The 18,720-nt window shown below is 41.3% G+C and overlaps 1 protein-coding gene across 3 annotated transcripts in view; it reads left to right on the plus strand.

Annotated features, from left to right (window-relative positions):
* Nucleotides 1–18,720, plus strand: part of ARHGEF2 (Rho/Rac guanine nucleotide exchange factor 2) — a 602,646-nt gene that overhangs the window by 13,864 nt on the left and 570,062 nt on the right. Inside the window, exon 1 of one of the 3 annotated variants that reach the window (XM_063439526.1) lies at nt 15,518–15,534. The exons of the other annotated variants lie outside the window; for them this stretch is intronic. The gene's annotated coding sequence lies outside the window, so the exon portion shown is untranslated. Of the gene's footprint in view, nt 1–15,517; nt 15,535–18,720 lie in introns of those variants that run through there. 3 annotated transcript variants of the gene reach the window in all.

Raw genomic sequence — 18,720 nt, forward strand, 5'->3', positions numbered from 1 at the left:
TATATTGGCTGTGATGCGGGAGTTGGTCACAAGATAGCCAGGGAGTGTCCCTCTACCTTGAGCCCACTCACCCTGTCTACATGGCTGCAGGGGTATCTCTTATATGCGTTACCCAAGGATGCCATATACTAGTGTATCTGTCCTGTTTACTCAATGCGTTCCACCTTTAGTCTTCTAGGACTCTGAATTGTTCCACTCTGACCGACCAATCCTTCAGGGTTGGGGTTGCTTTAGCCCTCAAAAGCGCGGTTATAACCGCCTTGGCTGCAGTTAGCAGAAATAAGGGTAGGGAGTATCTCATCTTAGGTAGAAAAATGTTGAATTTCAATAGCAATAATGTGTCTAGCCCATGTGGTATCTGTCACGATTCGGGAACCTAACACGCTAACAGGTCACAGATAGTAAAGGGTGCAATACCGGTCCTTTGAATGGCCGGGTTAAGCACACTAAGAATCGTCAGGAGACAAGCCAAGTAAAGGGAGACAGAAAACAGGAGAACGAGAAACAAGCCGAGGTCAAAGGAATGGAGAAAGCAGGAGAATCGGAATAACAAGCCAAATATTCAGTAACCAGAGAGACACACAATCAAATAGCAATTCAGGTATAATAAGACCACAACAGGGCACTGAGAGACAGGAAAGGTAAGTATTTAAATCCTGTGCTTAATTCTGATTGGATAACTTCCAATCAGAATTAACAATCACACGTGGGGGATATCTATACCTCCCACTGTGATTATCGTACTGTTGCTTTAACGCCGGGTCACGTGAGTGACCCCGGCGTTTAGATAAATGTGCTGGCTCCCAGCGTGCAGCGTTATACATGCTGCCACTGGGAGGAGAGGAGGAGGACGCGAGCGGCGCGTGAAGCAGAGAGGACGCCGCTCGCCGACAGGTAGGGGAAGAGGGGACTGCGGAGCCCTGACAGTATCTGTATGCCCGTAATGGCACTTGTTGCGGCACCTATTTGATTCCAGAACTCTGTCACCGCCCCACAGGTCCACCATAGATGTATGAGATCCCCTCTCTGTTTCCCACACCTCCAGCATGTTGGGGAAAGTTCTGCATTAAATCGGTTCATATCTATCGGTGTGAGGTACCATCCTGTTATAAGTTTATAGTTTATTTCATGTAGGTGGACGCTAGAGTGCGCATGGAATATGGTATGGAATATGTCAACCCATTCTTTGTCGCTAACTGTGTATCCTAGGTAGTTTTCCCATTTCTGGGTGAAATAAGGGGGCGTGGGTAAAGTAGGGGTTGTAAGAGTTTAAGGCATTGAGATGTTGCCTTGGGTAGTGGCGTTGCCCTAGGGCACAGTTGTTCAAATTTAGTGAGGCAGGGTCGTTGTCTGAATACCACAATCTTGGCTTTTTGTAGAGAAGAAGGTTTAAAATACCACTATAGGCACCCAGACCACTTCATCTCAATGAAGTGGCGTGGGTGCCACGTCCATCTAGGTTTAACCCTTTTTTCTATAAACATAGAAGGCATTCAGAGAACCTGCTATGTTTATAATCGGGTTAATCCAGCCTCTAGTGGCCGTCTCACTGACAGCCGCTAGAGGGCTTCCGCCCTTCTCACTGTGATTTTCACAGTGAGAAGACGCCAGCGTCCATAGGAAAGCATTGTAAATGCTTTCCTTTGAGACTGGCTGAATGCGCGCGCGGCTCTTGCCGCGCATGCGCATTCAGCCGAAGAGGAGGAGAGTCCCCCACCCAGCGCTGGATAAAGAGGTAAGTTTAACCCCTTCCACCCCCCAGAGCTCGGCGGGAGGGGGTCCCTGAGGGTGGGGGCACCCTCAGGGCACTATAGTGCCAGGAAAACGAGTATGTTTTCCTGGCAATATAGTGGTCCTTTAACCCCTTAAGGACACATGACATGTCTGACATGTCATGATTCCCTTTTATTCCAGAAGTTTGGTCCTTAAGGGGTTAAGGCAGAATGGACAGAGAAGGATAGAGATCCGATCCAAAGTAAAAAAAAAAAAAAAAGTAATTAAGTGATAAGTACAAGAAAAAAGAGGGGGAAAAAAGTGAAACTCCCAAACAAAAAAGGAAGATGGAAAAGATCCCAAGTGTGGCTCAATTGGTGGAAACCAGCTAACTATCACCAGATGAATCAAAAAGTCCAGATAATCCATGTATGGCTTGTTATTATTATTATTATTGGTATTTATATAGCGCCAACTAATTCCGCAGCGCTTTACAATATTATGAATGGGGGACATTTACAATAAATGAGACAGTTACAGTGACACAGGAACAATAGGTAGATGCGGGCCCTGCTCAAACAAGCTTACAGTCTAGAGTGAGGGGTGATTCCAACTCTGTGAACAAAAACGCAATTAAAAGTAAATCTAAAAGCATAACTAGTATAGCTTCCCTCATAGCATGAAAATGTCAAATTCACAAGAATCTAGAATTAGGTAAGGTTGTCCTGCAGACTATATTGTAACAGCTAGGGGCCCTATGTAAGTAGTCTGTAGTCATGCAGCATGAAAGTCCCATGTTACAGTCTTACATCAATCGTTGGACCCTAGATAAATACAAAGAGACCCCCCATGAAGAAGATAAAGCCAAAATGACCCCCCCCCATATGGTAAATCCATTTTATTACCATCTAATCATTAAAAATACACATAGAAACATAGAATGTGACGGCAGATAAGAACCATTCAGCCCATATAGTCTGCCCAATTTTCTAAATACTTTCATTAGTCCCTGGCCTTATCTTATAGTTAGGATAGCCTTATGCCTATCCCACGCATGCTTAAACTCCTTCACTGTGTTAACCTCTACCACTTCTGCTGGAAGGCTATTCCATGCATCCACTACCATCTCAGTAAAGTAATACTTCCGGATATTATTTTTAAACCTTTGTCCCTCTAATTTAAGACTATGTCCTCTTGTTGTGGTAGTTTTTCTTCTTTTAAATATAGTCTCCTCCTTTACTGTGTTGATTCCCTTTATGTATTCAAATGTTTCTATCATATCCCCCCTGTCTCGTCTTTCCTCCAAGCTATACATGTTAAGATCCTTTAACCTTTCCTGGTAAGTTTTATCCTGCAATCCATGAACCAGTTTAGTAGCCCTTCTCTGAACTCTCTCTAAAGTATCAATATCCTTCTGGAGATACGGTCTCCAGTACTGCGTACAATACTCCAAGTGAGGTCTCACCAGTGTTCTGTACAATGGCATGAGCACTTCCCTCTCATAGTGAATCTGTAACAATTGCTTACACTTGATCTCACTCCAATCTTCTGGAAAATAGTATCACAAATCCACCTTGTCATTTAAGTGGATCTGTCACTTTTGGATATTGTGCAAAGACCCCAGGAAGTGACATCTTTGGTGATAGTTTGGTGCCGTGGGGTGCGGGGGAAGGTAGTTGTACTTGCTTGAAGCTGTGCTCTTTGCTTTATGCATCCTCTCAGCTCCTGACTTCATCTGCAAGGGGCCACATCAGGCTGTACTTTTGCACATGTTCGAGAGTTTATCACTGAAATCAATGGAGGAGCCCACAAGACCACAGGAACCTCCATAGGTCAATGTCCAATCCCAGCAGCAGTCACAATTGACGGCTCTAGGATTCAGACAATAGTTGATGGTGGATCTCTGCCCTTTGTCAACCTCAGATTTACTTTAAAACACAAAGTAATCCATACTTTGATGGTATCCTTGGATTCTGTTTGAATTTCACTGAGGTTCCAATGAGTTCCAAAGCAGTCAGGATCAGTATTTCATAAAGATATAATTTCATAAAGATTGTATCTGCATGAAATACTGACAGGTGACTGGTTCTCCTGTAATTGTCATTTAATACAAAGATTAAAACCGCAAATCTACCTTATTTCATGGTTCAGATCTGAACAATTTGTATTTATAATTGACACAATGAAAATGTACTTTTGTGTTTTTCTGCATCTTATCTATAATGTATTCCAAATTGTGGGCCAGTTAAAGCTACCGCGGTAACCTTGTGGGATTGCCCTTGTGGGAACGTTTGATAGTGGGAAAATGGCTGTGTGTCTAGAACTTATTAATATTTTGCCTTAATAATTGTTATATTTAGCTGTAGCCCTAAGTGTGTTGGAGAGCTAGTTCCGGGACATTTCCAATCACTATATTAAAGCAGAATATAGTGATAAAAGCAGAACTGTCACTTCTAGTTACACCATTGACAAACACACTGAAAATCACCTCGATCCGGTTAACCTTAGATTTAATTTAGCAAGTGACATTACACATGTGTTTCTGAGCTTATGGTGAAAGGTTAAATTGTCTAAGCAAGTTCAACAAGGACTTTTTTAATAAGTAATGCATTCATGAGAACTAGTTTCCTTGCTTCTCATGGCTTACCATGGCAGTCTCTCAGTGGGCTAAATTCCTTGATAGTCTTCTTAAACTATTGGAGTATGGATTGTAAAAGAAATGTACAGTATTCTGCCTCTGTGAAGTTGTACCCTGTGTTATAGCGTTTGTTAGGACTATAAATAAAATGCTTGTCTTAAGATGTTGGACGTACGTTTTTATTATGTGGGGTAAAACGGTCATAAAGTTTATAGTACTGTATGTAAACCATTAGAGATCTAGAATAATGTTAGATTTTATATATATATATTATGGTTCATGGGGTATAGTAGTCTCTGACACACCAAATATTTTATTTCTGAACATTTTTATTTTAATATTCTGATCCAGGATAATCTGTTTGGTTCTCAGAGGGTCTTCCAGGGTTTGATTGTTTTTGCATCTTTAGAATTATGCAATCATTGCTATTGCTTTTATAATCTAAACAACCACAGTGATAATGTAGCTTGTCAAATTATGCAACACCTGCATTTTATTTTCCACTAAGCTGAGAATTTAACTCTAGATTTAAAGGAACACTATAAGGCCCGGAACACAGACATGTATTCCTGACCCAAAAGTGTTAAAAGCATCTAGCCTGCCCCCACCCTAAATATAGTAAATCTTTACCTTTATTCCAGTCTGCTGCTGGCTCTGTCCCTGATATTGCGGCTTGACTTACATCATCAGAAGTGCTGATCTGAGCCAATCACAATGCTTTTACATAGGAAGGCATTGGATTGGCTGAGCTTGTCAAGGAGGCAGATCAGGAACAGAGCCAAACACAGCCCTGGCCAATCAGCATCTGCTCATAGATATATTGAATCAATGCATCTCTATGAGGAAAGTTCAGTGTCTCCACGCAGAGGGTGGAGACAGTGAATGTCAGTCACACTGTGCAGCACTGTCCCAGGAAGCACCTCTAGTAGCCATTTGAGGAGTGGCCAGTGGAGGTAATGCAAACTGAAAATACAGTGTTTCCTGCAAAAAGCCTGAAGGGAATGATTATACTCACCAGAACAAATACAATAAGCTATGGTTGTTCTGGTGACTATAGTGTCCCTTTAAGGCTGAAACAAATGGATTACAAAAAATCTCCAACAGTTGATTGAAATTATTTACCTATTATTCTATAGTGACAGCTTGGCTACTTTAACTTGGATTTTACAGTTAAGTTTTCCCTACCATTTAATACAGTGTCTAAGTCCCCATGTTAATATATTCAGAAACTGATCAACCAAGTTGCTCACAATTTTGTAGCACTGTGGTTAAATAATTTTACATATTTTCAATATCCTGTGATTTCTTTGATTTTGTGTGATCTGAGTATATTGTCATTTAAGGAAAGAGGTTTATAATGTGGCGAAACGCGTGGCACTTGGCTTACTGACAGCTTATTTTTAATTTATTGCAAGGAGATTGAGTTTTTTTTTTTTCCTCTTCGGCAGCCAGGTTATCACAGAAAACACAAGTTTTAGATCTATTATTATTATTATTATTATTATCATCATCCTTCCAGTATTAACCCTTTAAGACCGGAGGGCGTACTATTACGCCCTATTTTAAGCGGCTCTAAACGCCGCCGGGCGTAATAGTACGCCCTCTGTTTTTTTTAACTTTATCAAGATCACAGTGACATATTCAAAACGATATCAATATATACATAAGTGTATAGTATGCTTACCAATAAAGTGATCGGGCAGCCAGTGGACTGAAGAACCCGGAAGTGAAAAAACCATGTGGGACCGTGCGTGTGACGTGAGTGACCGAGTTGCTAAGCAACCCAACGAAAGTATATATACATACCCGGTTGCAAAGGAACCAGGGTATCAGGCAATACACATGCCGGGAACAGCATATGGAGGAAAGGATATGACCCATCTAGCCCGATCTATATAAGATCTATCTGTAGCAAATCTGTGATAAGTGTACAAATATATGTGGTGAAGGAAATCGTGCACAGCAAAATAAAGTGTGCCAGTGTGGCAAAAAAAATATAAAAGAAAATCTAAATACAGAAAACGGGCTAAAGAAGTGGAAGCTTACAAAAATAATGTATATTGTACAATAATTATTATTCTACTATATACATAACAATAGTATTTAAGCAAAATGATTGCAAAGTATTCTAATAAATAATTATACTATGTAATTTTTTAACAATGGAGTAGGAGCATATAATACTATTAGTAAATGATGGAAGTATATAGGAATCAATCGTACCATTACAGCCTTTATGACACTATAAGTTCTGGGCCTAGGTTCTTAGAAAAATATAATAAAGCTCTCTAAGCATCTAATACTATTAGTAACCAATGGGAGTACTTTTTGTTTCACTGAATTGAAGACCTAGTGTGCTCCCTTCATTGGTTTGTTTATTATATATTACGCGGGATTGCACCTAGGCATCTAGAGATATTTTTCAATATTTGACAAAGGAGGAGTGCCCTGCTGATTTATTTTTTGGATATACATAAATATATACGTATATATCACTATATATATATACCTATATATAAATAAAAATATTTTACAAAAATTATATATATATACATATATATTCACATATGTATCTATATATACATATATTAATTCTACACATATATTTATGTAATATTTTTACATAATTAAGCAGGGCTCGAGTCCTGCAGGAACGCGTGGGAACGGCGTTCCTGCACTTTTCCCACAGCAGGAACGCTGTTCCCATTACTAGTCCTGCAGGACCCAGGGCTGGCACAAGCGGCTGACAGAGCAGGGGGAGCACAAATCCGAACCCCCTGCCTCTGACTGAGGACTCGGATTTTTAAACTCACCTCTCCCCCTGCAGTCAGTGGAGTCGTCCGGCCTCTCCTGATGATGTCAGTAGGAGGGGGCGTGACTTTCTCTGCTCTTCTCACAGGACCGCTGGGGAGCAGAGGAAGTCACGCCCCCTCCTACTGACATCATCAGGAGAGGCCGGCTTACTCCACTGACTGCAGGCTGCAGGTTCCAGATACAGTCCCACCCCTCCTGGCCCAAGGTAAGCCTCAGGGAGGGGGGAAGGCACTTAAGTTTTTTTTTTTTTTTTTATCCCTTTCCTCAGTCCCTGTCCCCCTATTTAAGGCCCTGCCCCCCTCCTCAGTCCCTGTCCCTTTCCTCAGTCTCTGCCCCCCTCCTCAAGCCCTGTCTCCCTCCTCAGTCCCTGTCTTCTTACTCAGGCCCTGTTCCCCTCCTCAGCCCCTGCTCCCTTCATCAGCCCCTGTCCCCCTCCTCAGCCCATGCCCCCCCCTCCTCCTAAGCTCCTGTCCCTCTTCCTCAGCCCTGCCACCTTACTCAGCCCATGGCCCCTTCCTCAACCCATGTCCCCCCCCTCCTCCTAAGCTCCTGTCCCTTTTCCACAGCACTGTCACCTTACTTAGCCCCTGTCCACCTTACTTAGCCCCTGTCCACCTTACTCAGCCCCTGTCCACCTTACTCAGCCCCTGTCCACCTTACTCAGCCCCTGTCCACCTTACTCAGCCCAGTGCTCTTACTCAGCCCCTGCATACGAGCACCAGCCCCTGCCCCTCTTCCTCAGCCCCTGCCCCTCTTCCTCAGCCCCTGCCCCTCTTCCTCAGCCCCTGCCCCTCTTCCTCAGCCCCTGCCCCTCTTCCTCAGCCCCTGCCCCTCTTCCTCAGCCCCTGCCCCTCTTCCTCAGCCCCTGCCCCTCTTCCTCAGCCCCTGTCCCCCTTCCTCAGCCCCTGTCCCCCTTCCTCAGCCCCTGTCCCCCTTCCTCAGCCCCTGTCCCCCTTCCTCAGCCCCTCAGTTCCTGTCCCTTTCCTCAGCCCCTATCCCTTACCTCAGCCCATGTCCCCTTCCTCAACCCATGCCCCCCCCCCCCCCTCCTAAGCTCCTGTCCCTCTTCCTCAGCTCCTGTCCCCCTCCTCAGCCCCGTGCCCTTACTCAGCCCCTGCATACAAGCGTATCATTTTTTGGGGGGTGAGGGGGGGGGAGGAGGGGGCGGGGAGTGGATCTTGGGTGAGTTCCTGCACTTTTTTACCCAGGACTTGACCCCTGTAATTAAGTATCTTAATTAATTACAATTAGCAGGACCTGCCTGACAACCCATGCCGAAAGTAAAGGGAATTTAATTTGCTAGCACTATATTTAACCCCATAACTTTCCAAGGCACCATAAAACCTGTGCATGGGGGGTACTGTTCTACTCGGGAGACTTCGCTGAACACAAATATTAGTGTTTCAAAACAGTAAAATGTATTACAACGATGATATCGCCAGTAAAAGTGAAGTTCTTTTCAATTTTTCACGCACAAACAGCACTTACATAGACGATATTATTGCTGTGATACTTTTTACTATTTTGAAACACAAATATTTGTGTCTCCCAAGTACAACAGTACACGTCATGTACAGGTTTTATGGTGTTTTCAAAAGTTACAGCATCAAATATAAGGCTTGTGTTTCATTTTTTTCACATTAAAATTCGCCAGATTGCTTACGTTGCCTTTATGACCCTATGGTAGCCCAAGAATGAAAATTACCCTTATGATGGCATACCATTTGCAATAGTAGACAACCCAAGGTATTGCAAACGGGGTATGCCCAGTGTTTTTTAGTAGCCACTTAGTCACAAACACTGGCCAAAATTGGCGTTTTTTGCATTTTTCACACAGAAACAAATACTAACGCTAACTTTGGCCAGTGTTTGTGACCAAATGGCTACTAAAAAAGACTGGACATACCCCATTTGCAATACCTTGGGTTGTCTACTATTGCAAATGGTATGCCATTATGGGTGTAAATTTTATTACTGGGCTACTATACAGTCTCAAAGGCAACGTAACCAATCTGGCGAATTTCAATTTCAAATGTAACGTGCTATATTTGACCCTGTAACTTCCCAAAACACCATAAAACCTGTACATAGGGGGTACTGTTTTACACGTGAGACTTTGCTGAATACAAATATGTGTATTTTATTGCAGTAAAAGCAAACAGTATTATGACATTGACAGTTAAAATGTCATGTAGAACTAAAAAAAATTAAATTTCTTATTTTCTCCCATTTTTTTCATATTAAATTATGTTTCATAGCTAAATATTTGATATTAAATGAAAGCCCTGTTTCCCCTGAATAAAATGATATATAATAAAGGTGGGTGCATTTAATATGAAAGAGGTGAATTACGGTTGGACAGACATATAGCGCAAATGCCAGGTTTTGCTTACGTTTTGTTTTGTTCACAACGTGTACATTTGGCTCAGTCCTTAAGGGGTTAAACTATAGCACTACATATTTAGAAAAATGTGTATCGGAAATAAGAAAGTGCTTGCGTAAGTCCTTTTTGTTGTAAACTGATTTGTATCAAAATAAAAAAATAAAATAAAGTACAAATAAATTTTTTACAGTAACTGGCTTGTCAAAAGTTGTAAGCTCCTTAGCGGAGATATAAGAAATGTAACAGAACTTGCAGTGGATATTTTCCTCCTTGTAATATACACTAATGACCTTGTAATTTGTTATAAATAGATCTGCAATGGATTTCTAACTATTCACATTTTAGGCAAACCTGCACTTTACTCATATATAAATATATATAAAAAAACAAACTAAGTTAAAGATTGAAGGTTAACCTAAAAAGTCTTGATTTTTACTGGTGATGGAGATAAACATGTGGACGCTAAGCACCATTTGATGTGATTTTTAAAGACCGTATCGCTGTAGAAGCTGGATATTGAGGAGCGAAATGGCTGAAGATCTGATTGCTGTTTTAATTCTAGTACTGTTAGGTGATGCTGCTAGAGACCATCATATTATTTATGTTTTTTCTTTTTTTTTTTTAAAGTATTTTTGTTTTGTTTTTGTTTTTTTTTTGTTCCTATATATGAAAATATTTTTATTTGTATCATTTTTTTTTTCCTCTTTCAATTACCGTTTAAATGCCCCTACAGCAATAGGTTGCAAAGAGCAAGACACCTAATTTATTCTTGGGCTTTATTTCAGTGTATCCTAAAGGTGGGATCCATCTGTAAAAACAATTCTCACGATGCTTTCGTTGTCGGTAGTAAGGGCATACATTGTGTGCCGGGAAAACTCTGGTTTGCCATAGAATGAATGGACTGCACACAGACTCCCTTCATACTAACTGCCACAAATAGCTGTTGTGCTTATTGTCCCTTTTTAAGGGTTAAACATTTGGCTAACTGTAGGAAATTATGGTAGTATAGTCTCTATCTGAACAGCCGGAACTTCCTTTTTGGCTGACAAGATTAAATGACCCTATGAACAGCATGGTTTGTCCTGTTGCAGATGTAGAATATTGAGTATAGTGTGCATTTCGCCCCGTGATGAAGAAACCTGCAAACAACCTATTGGCACTAGATCTAGAGTGAGGGATGGCAGTGTTTGGTATAGTATGGCACCACTGTTGGAAGCCATTGAGTTAACTGGCCACAGTGCAGTAGCTATGGGTGTTTGGCTTTTTACAAGCCATTGTGGTATGAATTTACTGTTTACATTATCTGGAAGTGTGACACAGTGCGTGACGTTAATCTCCTGCCCCACCCAATGCTCATATTAGCTCAGTCACACTAACTGGGATCCTCTAGCAAACTTGGAGACATGCAGTCAGTCTTTTACTGTGCTCGGGTGACATGTCACCATATTATTGCCTCTCCTAGCAACGGGATCCACAAAATTCTCTTTAGAACAGTCTGTGGCGTTGGGCCACTAAAATCCTAGTTCGCACTACTCACAGCTGGTTTTAATAATGGGATTTGCTGACTACTTTGCAAATTTCCATTTTTTGTAGAGCGATTACAATCTTGTGCATTCAACTCTGACGTCTGTGAAAGTCCCTCGTCTATGTGCCTTGAGAGGGCGTGAGGTCATTGGGTTACAGCAAGCGTGATTCAGGCACAGTCTATGTGATGTAACTCATTGTAGTTTAAAGGAACTCCTTCTGTGCCAGAACCACGTTTCTGTAAATTGCAGATCCCAGTATTCTGTCATGTTATTCCATTGCAGTAGTAGAAAGAGGATCCAGGAACTCAAAGTATCTTCAAAAGTGTTTATTGGGATAAGTGAGACACCGGAACGTTTCGACCCCTGAAAGGGTCTTTGTCAAGCTTGACAAAGACCCTTTCAGTGGTTGAAACATTGCAGTGTCTCACTTGTCCCAAGAAAACCTTTTAATATACTTGGCGTGCCTGGATCCTCTTTCTACTATTGATATCTACTCCCAGAGGCTGGTGCTGACCCTTGGTCCAGTTTAGCACCTGGCTCTTCACGTTATTGGAGTGTGGTTCGTGTTTTCTCTTTTTGTTATTCCATTGCAGGGCTCTTTGATCCATTCATGAGCCAGTCTGTAGCCCTGATACAGCTTTGTGCCAGCCGGGAATGCCCCCATTTCTTGCTCTACCCAAATCTTGGCATTGGGAGGAAGCATGACACTGTATCTCACTGGTGATGCTGTAAGCAAGCATGCCTGTAATAAGGAGGTGGTCTCCTTGAGAAAGAGGCATGCCTGAAGTGCTTGCATGACCAGCTTACTGTCAGCCATGCTAGTCAGCCTATTATGAATAGCCAGACTGCTGGCTAATATAGTGTAGGTAAAGGGGCAATCTAAGTACCGTAACCACACGGCGGGCTTTAGTAGTTAAGATGCAAGGAGTCCCACAGTACATAGTCAAGCCACTTTCAAACAGTTTGACACTTACCTGGGTACACACTCCTGCCTTCCATTCAGGTACAGCTATGGGTGATGTTCCTGTTCTGTATTCGGTGTATACCTTTTTTTTTTTTTGTCACTAATCGGGCTGAACTGATATGTTGAATTAGGCACTTCTACTCTAGTGATATTTGAATAATTGGACAGACCATGTGCTCCTAGGAGTCAGGTAAGTGTAAAACTATTAGAAAAAGGTTCAACTACTTACTGTAGGACAGAGACAAGGGACTATTGGTATCAGAACTTATAAACCAATCTGTAGTGATTATACGTGATTGTACTTGTGGGCCCCTTCTATCCCCATCTGGATTGTGAGGACTCCCAAAGGAACATGACTTTCATGTGTCGAAGCATATAGTGATTTTTGTGTGTTTGCATTGGTAAATACTACTTTTGCATTATAATTTTATTTTTATTTATTTTTTTTGATAAAATTTGTGACTGTTGGTTTTATATCCCTGATAAATGGAAAAAGTATTTTTTATTTATGTTGGTCTTCCATTCAAACTCCTGCTCATTAACTAGTCGAGTGTGATGACCTCAAAGCTTTTGTTTTATTTTAAATATATGTATATATTTACGGCCCTCGCTGTTTTCCAAGTCCCGGAATACCAAATATTGCAGGCTATTAACACCAACCTGTTAAACGCTTCTATGGGCTCTTGGGCTCGTAAACAGTATGTGTAAGCACTCCTGAGTCATAATATGGCTACATCATCACTGGAAAGGTAGTAGACTCATGGAATAGTTTACTAGCTCATGTGGTAAATCCTAATTAACCAAGTGGATTAAGTATATAATACAGTTTACAGTACCGTAGCATGTGTTTGTGCTTTTAAAAAACAACAACAACAACACACTTTTGGTTATAAAATTAAAGATTGTTGGAGGTGTGTGCAGTTTCAATATTCCATCCAGGCCAAGATTTTGACCAACTTGATTTGGGCATTTCTCCTAATATGAAAAGGGGGGGTGTGTGAGCCTGGTTTGTGTGAAAAGCACTTTTTGGGAACATTTTCTTGGTGTCTATAGAAACTGGAGACCAGGAAATAGAACCCCAAATCCATGTTGGCCTATTCTGGAATTATTGGAAAGTATATATGGGCAAAGTCTTATAGCAAAATTAAGCACATATAAGAACTGCACAGTAAAGAAGTCCCAAAGTATGGAAGTGGCAGGGTGTGGAAGGTAAGAGTGTCTGTCTAAGGGTTTGTTCTTTTTCAGCAAACATAGCTACTAAATTCTGTCAAGTGCAATTTAGCTATCTCCAGTGCTCGGAGGGTGAATTAACGAGAAGTGTCCCAGACACATGATATTTGGTGTCCTGAATGAAGTGCTCTCAGAGAGGCTCTGGAGTTTGCACAATATCTTTGTGTGTTAAAGAAAATGGTGAAAGAAAACTATGATTTCTGTGTAGCAGTAGAAGCTTTATCAATGACTCCTGAAATAGATAGTCTTGTGTCCCTTTGCCCCCATTAGGTTGACCATGACATCACACAATGACAAGTGGTTGATTTCCATTCGGTGTTGTGCGGACCCATGTGTAGCCCTTGGCACAGACCCCAGATTCAGCCTTTTATGTACTGCCCCTGTGATGATCTTATGCATGACGTGCTCAGTGCTCTCTATCCAAACTATCTCTCTATCTCTCCATTTGCATGGCCCTGGCAAGACTAGCTTCCCCCTCATCCCCCAATAACAAATACAAGCATGATTAGCCACACATACACAAGTAGCTGCTTAAAAACATTTAATTGGCCACATACACAAATTATGCATCACACCCATCTAATTGGCTACAGGCACACGTTGGATAATTAGCAAATGACTTTAATAACTACCTAATTTGACAAATAAGATAATTACACATATACATAGATGCACTATAACACACGCAAACCAAAATTCTATTCCCGCTCCCTCTCCTTGCCTTACCAAGGGAGAGAGACCATCACCTTGTTGTCCAGACTCTCTCGGGGGAGTTGGGAAGTTGTGCACCAGGTAGCACCACATTTTCTCCTACTCTCTTAGCTCAGTGTCCATCAGACTGGCATGGGGTACCATGATATGTCCTTACTGTACCCACTGCCTGTATCTGTTACTTTGCAGTAGGCAGGGTAACTTACAGTAACTACCCTTTGTTTTGCTTGCCAATTCAGCTGTTGTGAGACTGAGCGATTGTGAAGTGCTCTTTGTTTGCGATGTTTCTTTGTATGATCTGGTGAGGGCTTCCTTTCTCTTCTATATGATATATTGGATGTTTTACCAGGTTCAGGGTAAAGCAGCCCTCCCTGTCACATGAACCTCATTGCAGGTCAACCCAAAAAGTCATGATTTATAGAGTTGCAGAGCAGAAATACCCCATCAAGTGGCTTAATCTCATTCGTTGATGACCTGACAAATTTGGAGACCTTTGGAGCTATGACAGGCTTACACAATCTGACAGTATTTTGTAATAAAACTCCATTATTTTTACCCAATTTATAATTGTTAACTTAAGAGATGTTTATCATAGACCATGTTGAATGTGTGTGTGACTTTGGCAGTACTGAGACTATTAAAGTGACACTGTAGGCACTATAACCATTTCATCTCAATGAATTGTATATACTGCCTGGAGTCCATTAGTGGCCCATTGCTGCTCTGGCTAATGCTTCCTTATTGGCCAAAGTAGCACGGAAGGGATAGACTGATGCAATAAAATGTTAAAATCCGCGCAACTCTGAGTGGAAAGGACAGTGCCAGGAGACTGCAGACACTATAACCACTTCAATAAGATGAAGCCATCACAGTGCCTACAGTGTCCCTAATGATGTGATACTATAATTGCATATGTAAAACCTTATGGATGCAACACCGTCTGACAAAGTGACATTATTTTACAAGAAAATGGAAACTAGAGGTAGATGAACTAACTAATGTGGGCTTTTTCGTAAAGCGCCATTTTAAAACAAAGTGCAAAAACTGGAGCAAAGAGCAATTACCAGTCCATTGGTTTCTATGGCAACTGCTCTACACTAACCGCTTTGCACAACAATCGCTCTGTGTAAATAACCTCCGGTTATCAACTGATGCATGGCATTATCTTCCTGCAGAGGTGGTGGAAAAAAAAACTCCATTCTGCTTGGGATGCAGCATGAATGCCCGACCTTCTCACAGGCTGAGATAAGTCAATTGTGTCTTTGTCAGCTTTGTTTCCTTTCAAAACTGTGTTTTGTTAAGCGTTCAGAACCGAAGACAGTGTCCCTTTAAATCTCCCCTGTTTTTCCTTTAAAAAAAAAAAAAAGATGAGCTGAGAAGCATTGACATTCCTTGTCTGCATTGGTGGAACTCACCTGTTGGCTTGCTCTCACATCCAATGAGGTGTGAGTTTGCTTAATGAGGGTGTGCCCGTGCAGGTGTATTGTCCCAGGTGTACAGTTTGATGTAAGATCCCATTGAAGCAACATAAGAGCCCTTCTGTAACTGAGTCACAGTAAGTCCCTCGCTGGGGGTGGGGGGTACAGTTCTTCCATTGTTAGTAAAGAGGAATGGGTCCTTTATGGAGAATGATTGGCTATTCTGTGTAGCTAGCATGATGTATTGTAGGTCTCTTGTCCCTGGTGGACTGTCAAGCCATTTATTTACAGGGGTGATCGGACTGCTTACAATTCTGGAGCAGTAGCCCCGTATTATTAAATTAGTTTTTCTCTGTGTATATTGTAACATTTGTTTTTTTTTATTATTTTATTTTTCTCTATTGGTAATGCATTAATTACAGAAACTACTTAAACTCTCATTGTGCTCTAGCACTACAAGCTGATAAAACAAGGTTGAAACAGGCTAGTTTTTTTTTCTTTCTTCTATGTATTACTGTTATTTATTTTTGTGGTGAATGTTTAATTGTAAGCAGCATAACAGTCCTGTTGCTTTTTTTGTGGTTAGATGGGACGTACAGTGGATGACTGGTTATATTATACGGATGGGCATTTAGGGGTTAATACCTAAACTGGCAATTGTGGAAAAACAACAGATTTAAAGACAAAATATGAGGTGTAATATTAGATGTGGGGAGTATGCAATTGAATGAGGCCATAATTTGCAATTTCTCTGCTTTTCCAGTTCTGTAAATGAACACAAACATTTAGGCAACAATCACTATTCTTGTTGCAATATATATAAATACATTGCTAAACACACATACACACACCTGTCAAGCCATAAGACTTGCTTCTCCCACAGAAATCTCACTTTAACAGTGCTTTCACTACTACACATTTAAATAGCTAAAGCTGTTTCTCTGGGGGCTTATTCACTTAGAGGCGATTTGCCAAATTGAAGTCAAAACAACTAAATCGGAGAATGTATCCTATTCTGCCATTCTCCATAATCCGTTTAGTGAATGAAACCCTTTTAGTTAATGCAGATTTATTTGGCTCTAGGGACCCTAGGCAGAGCTGGATGGAGCCTGAATGTAGTTTTACGTCTGTGCCATGAAGGGCGATGTCAGCAAGTGCATGATGGGTCCTGGGAAGCGATGCCATTTTTATTGTTTGACTTGCTGCCCTGTCACTGTATAGGCCCAATGGGAGGGGCAGAGCAGGATTAAGACACTGCTTGTTTTACCTTCATACATCCTTTAGTTTAAGGGATAAAGACGAATCAGGTTTCACACGTTAACTGACAATAACGCTTCTTGGCACAAGCATGCATTTACACCAAAGGTAACATATGGACTAAACTACTGCATGGAGACATGGATGCCATAGAATCTGCACTCCAATGCCCAGAATGCACAGCCAGCAGCTGAATCCTACTGCTTGGAATCCATAGGATCTTTATTTACTGCACTGCTGTGCCCATCAATCTTAGCCAGACTCTGTGTTGAGAAAAGAAAACAACCATACAAAAAATCCCTGTGGGTGTAGTCCAGATATGAAGATGTTACTTCTTGAAAAAGTAGTGGAATCTAGGAGCTGCCCAACGGCAGAGGTAATGCAGTAAAGGGGATCCATATTAAATGGTTATTGTGCCAAGCAGCAAGCTCATCGTGTACATGCAATCATTCCGCTGGTTCCGTCATTGCTTGCCTTTCTTGCAGATACCTGTAGTATTGGCAGGAAATCCTAGTGTCTTCCTCTCTAAACCGGATGTTGAGAATTTAGAGGATGAGTGTGCTTTGGCTAGGAATGGTGGTAGTTGTAGAGGTCATAAAGAATACTATCCTTGCTGTAGAAGTGTTTACTTTCTTGGAGGTCTCCGGTATAACAAGTGGTTGAGATGCGTGTAGCTGTGATACATGTAACACAATGACCACATTGTTATAGTTCTATACAAAGTACATTAAAATGTAGTAATTAAGTAAAAACATTGGGGTACAGGGCATGTCGACCTAAAACCAAAGGGGGTTTTATACGGTTTGGATAACCGAGAAATAGATTAACTTCTGGGTTTAGACATGTAGAATTTTGTAATCACCATCCATACATGGTATTAAGTTTTGTGGATCCCTTGTTCTGAGTGCTGCTAGATTCTTGGGCTGTGCATGGGCACACCTAATGCACACACAGACGAAGGGCCATTATTTCACTCCCGTTCACCATCTCGGTCCCTATCTGCACTTCTGCTTCTGTTTGTGTAAGCTCATTATCTGTTTAAAAATAAAGATTGAGAAGATTTAACCCACCAGTAATTGAGGTTATTTGAGCTTCCATACTTCCTGACTGAGGCTGTTCTTAAATTAGAAAATCCAGAGTTAACCATAGGAGGGCAGGATATGGAGGGTAAATACATTTCCAAATTAGAGAAACGTTAATTTACCAGGTCCAGTTTAATGGAATGTTGTATTTATCATGTGATCCAACAGTCCTAGATTTTTGTAAAATGTTAGATTCATGCAGGCGAGTAGAATAACTGTCTCTTCCTCACTATTGGCACAATCCAGTAGTTTACTGAAAGGTTGGCTATCGGTTGGGCTAAGCGTTTTTTAAAATGTGTTTTTCTTTAGATTTTTTTTAACTTGCAAACTTTGTTGGCCAAGGCTCGGCTAAGTAGGTAAATTTGTTAAATCTTGCATATGGCACTGCTGCAGAACTGAGTAAAGCAGGGGTTGCCCAAAATGTAGATCCTTGTATGTTTTAAAACTACAGCATCTATTGTGCTTTGCAATTCTAAAGTAATTCCAAAGGTATGCAAAGCATCATGGGAGTTGTAATTCTGCAACATATGGGGATATACATTTTGGGCCCTCCTGGAGTAAAGAGTCTTGTAGAGAGCCATTAGAGGCAGCCCTAAAACTGCAATGTAAACATTGTATTTTCTCAAATGAGTTACTTCAATGAGATGAAGTGGTCTGGGTGCCTACAGTGTCCCTTTAATCAACAATGGATGGCAAAGATGCCACTAGAGTTATGTCACCTGTATTGCACATCTAATCGGCAAGCTTTGTGTTTCTGAGTAATGTGCATTCCATTCTCCTGAAATGTCAGCATATTAGTGGCATTTAAGTATTTGCATTCAAACCTCCAGTGGCATCAGACGTCTTTAATTAGGTGTGAAGATGTACCCTGCGTGACATTAATAACTTCAATTCTGTCTTGCTTGGTGGCATTCTCTTCATATTGATCCAATTTAAAAGTTCGGTTTCCTCTAGAAATGTTTTTTCTGTCCTGTTTCTGGGGTC

The sequence above is a fragment of the Pelobates fuscus genome, chromosome 13, assembly GCF_036172605.1.
Source record: "Pelobates fuscus isolate aPelFus1 chromosome 13, aPelFus1.pri, whole genome shotgun sequence".
NCBI lineage: Eukaryota > Metazoa > Chordata > Amphibia > Anura > Pelobatidae > Pelobates > Pelobates fuscus.